The 4,965-nt window shown below is 42.9% G+C and overlaps 1 pseudogene; it reads right to left on the bottom strand.

The window, feature by feature from the left end:
- The window catches only part of LOC119420771, a 261,041-nt pseudogene that overhangs the window by 34,157 nt on the left and 221,919 nt on the right, over positions 1 to 4,965 (bottom strand).

Raw genomic sequence — 4,965 nt, 5'->3', positions numbered from 1 at the left:
TAGCAACATGTTCCTGTTAGCAACATGTTCCTGTTAGCAACATGTTCATGTTAGCAGCATGGTCATGTTAGCAACATGTTCCTGTTAGCACCATGTTCCTGTTAGCAACATGGTCATGTTAGCAGCATGGTCATGTTAGCAACATGTTCATGTTAGCAACATGTTCATGTTAGCAACATGTTCATGTTATCAACATGGTCCTGTTAGCAGCATGGTCCTGTTAGAAATGTGGTTCTGTTAGAATGCAGGGTTTTGGGAAGATCCAGTAGATTATCGTAGATTTCTTTTGGTCTTGGGGATCCGTCCAGAGGGGTCGTGCTCTGGCTCAGGTGGTGCTGAAGGCATTGCTGATGAAGGTGTGTGGCTGCATGCTGCGGCACTGAACACGGGAGCGTCCACGCTGGGAGTGTCGAGTCAAAGACTCACCGTTTTTTCCATTCAGCCTTTATTTATGTCGGTTAATCCCACTGAGCCTCGGGGACTCCTTTACAAGAGCGACCTTCAAACCAGATGGAGCTTTTTATCTTCTTCTCAATTTAACACGATGAAATAATCTTTAGATTAATCCTCTGAGTTTAAAAGGTTCATGACAGAAAAATCAATAAATCACTGATCAGGTAAGAATTAACAGAATTTATCTGTTTGTTGATAAAATAATAAATAAATATCTAAAGTCCTGATTTAAAACCATTTCAGCATTTTGTTTCTTTTGTCTTTGTTATACAGTTTTATGTATTTTAAACTGTTTAATGGGCTGTTGTACATAAAAAGGGATTTAAAAATAATGTTCCACCAAAATTCAAAGATAAATATAAAAATATATATTTTATTTATGTTATTTATACATTAAATCCAAATGATAATTTCAAAGACATCACTGTGTTGCTAACAGCCCTGTGATCAGTTTAGGCACATCGATGGTTCCTAATCTCAAGCTGCATCCGGAACAAGTTAAATATCTGCAGAAGTTTGAGTCCGAGTTCAACAGGAAGTGGATTCTGAACCACCTGAAGCTGCAGTTTGAAGCACGTGGAAACATGTTGAGCTTCAGATCAGACAGAGGGTCTCACGTCATCAATAATCTGATGCTCCGACTGTTTTCTGTTTCAACAGCTGCTTATTTCAGATCCATTAACCTTCCATCAGCACCAGCTGCTCTTCAGCTCGGCTGATCAGTAAAACCATCAATCGGTGCGTGTCTGGTATTTACTGTGTTGTCATGGTAACGGTGTTGACGCTGCAGAAAAGGAGCGATGCTCTTGTCAATCCGTTGGATGAGAGGAAGTGATCATCCTGAGGACAGCGCTGTCGGTGTGTGTGTGTGTGTGTGTGTGTGTGTGTGTAATCCCTGTGTGCATTAGCTGTCAGTGCAATCAGCTGACGGCTGCGTGGATTTGATTACAAACAGAGTCCGAAGGGGAGAAAGACAATCAGAATGTTTCTCCTCCTCCGCTCCTCCAGGTGTTTCTTCTGCCTCCCGAGTCTTAACGAGAGAAATGAGAGAAGTTATTTTTCCTGAATCCACCTCTAATTTGACACTGAGCTCATCTCAGGAGCAGCTTACCTTCATCGTCATAACTTTTCTCAAATCAGAACCATTTTGTCCAAAGTGAGGGAGAACAACTGGTCCAGGTCTGTGTTTCTTCCAGACTGGATTGCAGTAACAGTTCTTGGCAGGTAAGATAATCTTTATTATCCAAGAGGTGTTTGGTTCTGCAGCCAGCAGAGATGCTGTGAATGACACACCTGTACAACTCAGCTTCATCACCATCTGCTAATGAGACGACACAAAGAAACGCTTGTTTCATTTGTTTGGAACTTGTTTCAACCAGGAACAGGAGGAGAGACTCCTCTAGGTCAGGAGCAGTCTGCCTCAGGAGAAGGACTTGAAGTTTCTGGATGTCTTGTTCCTGAGTGTTGGTAGGACGGAACGGGACACGGATCAACAGATCAGAGCCTCATCCTCAATAATGAGGGTGTTGTTTTGGTCGTTTGTGGTGAAGAAAGAGCAGAGTCGAAAGCCAAAGAGTTCAATTTACTGATCTGTCTGAGTTCCAGCCCTAACCAGGGCTCACGAGGTTTGGATCAGGACCTAAAGAACCAGATCCTGGATACAGGGTGGCTGGGCTCAGCCTTAAAGCCAAGGTGAGGAGCTCCTTCAGAGAAGCTATACTGCTCCTCTGCATCGAAAACAGTCAGTGAGGAGGTTCATTTGATTGGGATTCCTCCTGGACGCCTCCTTTTGGAGGTTTTCCAGGCACATTCCACTGATTAGAGGCCGCGGAGCAGACCCAGAACTCTCTTGAGGGATCATATATCCTCTGGTCTTGAAGTGTCTTAGGAGTCCCCTGAGGAGCTGAAGAGTTGTTGGGGACAGGGATGTCTGGGTTTCTTTTCTGGACCTGTTCCTCTCACGACCCGACTATAGATGAGCTGTCCAAGATGTTAATGGAAACTTTGGTACTACCCAGGACCAGATGGCAGCAGAGTCATACCAACTCCCTGAAAACCTCAGAACAACATCATAGACAGTCAGTTTGGTTCACTTTATGGATTGGGTTCAAGCAGGGCTCTGCAACCTTTGGACGAGACGTCTTTGCCGCTTCGCAGTTACGACGTGTCTGGAGCCGTAAAACCTGCTACAACTGTGTACTATCAACTGGTGGTCCATGGACCACTGCACGTTTGTTGGAGATGGCTTTTCCAGCCAGTGGGGCGTGATATACAAAAAATATCTATTATTAACATTTTTTTAATGGTTTTTGATATTTTTACATTTTAATACACAAGAAAAGACCAGATTCATGTAAAGAAAGAAAAAAAAACACGTAATTTTTTAACATTTTTATAAACATTAAAACAGTGAGTTCTCTTAATTATTGAAGAATTAAGTATCCGACCTAAAGCATAAACTTAAAGACTGTATAAAATTAGGCCAGTTTGTTGGATATCCAGCTACATTTTTAAAGAAAAATAAACATTTTGTTTACTATGACTTTGTTTTTTGTGTTTTATTCTTAGTGTTATCAAAGTTAATCAACAGGTGGTTTAGAGAGAAACATCACGCTGTGAGACTGGAAGTCGACGTAAAGTGTCTAACAAACTGCTAGCATGATGTAGTCCAGATGTTCACATCTTGTATGTGCACTATTTTTCACATATTTGAAAATGACAGGAAACCTGATAAAACTAGCCATTTTCATTGTTGAAATTCAGTTTTATGTGAGTTTTGGTCAAAGACTGAAAGAACTGCTGCAGAGGTACCAAAGAGCCACATGTGGCCCTGAAGCCACAGGTTGCAGACCCCTGGGTTAAATAGATCCAGTTCACCTGAGTCAGACTTGAACCTGACTCAGCAGTGACCTCAGCTGGTTTAGTCCAGTCTGCCAGAGAACATGGAGGATCCAGGTTCATGGAGACGTTGGACTCATGAGTTCTGATGTGACGATTTGAGTCTTTTAGATGAATCAGTAACAGTTTGAACAGAACGAGCCGCTGAAGGAACGCACGTCGCCCACAGCACTGAATGACAGAACACTTGGTGCTCAAAGTACCTGATGAGGATGAATCTCAGCTACTATCACATCAAGTTTTAGCTCAGCATCTGCAGAACTGACTGAGCTGTAGCTGCTTAGTGACTCTTGATGTCCTTCAGCTGTGGTGGCCATCTTGAAGCAAATTGACTCGTACAGGTAATGGAGATCTAGATGCACATCAATTTAATATGCTCTTGGAGTTTCATTAAAATGTATCCAGTGGTTCATGAGATATTTTACTAACAGAACAATGAACAAAGACACAACAGCAAACACAGTGTTGCCTGCCTTTCACAACAGCAGGTGATAATTCAATTCAATTTAAAAATACTTTATTAATCCCAAAGGGAAATTATTTGTTGTTGTAACTCGTTATCCTCATTTCATTAAGAGATGTTATAGATGCTGATGCTGTAGACAGGAAGGATCTCTTGTAAAGGTCCATCCCACAGTGGATCCTAAGAAACTGGCTGCAGATGCCGTCCGATCCGTCCACCAAGACTCGGCTGGCCTCTCGGTTCCCCTGGGCTGTAGGACCACCTGAATGCCAGCAGAACTCCTCCCAGAGTGATGGCCACTCCTCCCAGCAGTCTGCCGAGCTCCTCGTCGCTGTGGACAGTCAACTGTAGGTGCAGAGGGACGATCCTGTCCTTCTGCTGTCATGAGCCGTGTTTCCTGCTAGTTCCAGGATCTCAGTGGTCAGGCACTCGAGCACAGCTGGCAGGTAGATGAGAATGCATCCACAGAACATCCTTTTCAACTTGTTTGAGATTTCGGGCTGTAATTGAGATATTATTTGAGCTTTTGAGATGTTAATCAGCTGCTGTTGGTTGTAGAAAACTGCCTTGTTGCCTTTGGTTATGCATCATAACAAATGTCCAAAACTAAAAAAGTTTCAGTAAAAATCCTTCCAGCTGCACAGCATCTGATACCAGAGGAAACAATCATCCAGAAAATGTGATTTACATCCAGAAAAAGAGGATTTAAAGTTTCCAAAAGCAAAATCTCAGAATGAAAGTAGCAGAGCTGCTCCAACATGCAGCCACCTGGAGCGGTGCAGTTCTAGAACTCTTTCTAGAACTCTCAATTCTAGAACAATTCTATAAATGATCCAAAAGTCGTGTTGAACAACACAAAACCTCTCGTTGTTTCATAATTCATGTTGATCTGTGCTCAGATTTGTTCTAATCACAACCAGGATGAAGACGAGCTTCAGGCTCAGAGTCCAACAGAAACCTGTGACTCTGAAATCACCAGAGGTTTGTGGAAAAACAAAACGCTGCACAGGTGTGCGCCGTAAGGTGACGCTGTTACATGTTTTCCCTTTCTGCAGAATGTAGGACTTCCAGTTTTTCTCCTGAGCTTTTCCTCCACCAGAGGGCGCCAACAGAACCACACCTGAGGACCGTTCCACTAATGACTCCACCAG

The sequence above is a fragment of the Nematolebias whitei genome, chromosome 14, assembly GCF_014905685.2.
Source record: "Nematolebias whitei isolate Nwh7 chromosome 14, NemWhi1, whole genome shotgun sequence".
Lineage (NCBI taxonomy): Eukaryota > Metazoa > Chordata > Actinopteri > Cyprinodontiformes > Rivulidae > Nematolebias > Nematolebias whitei.
This window is presented reverse-complemented; position numbering and strand designations above follow the sequence as displayed.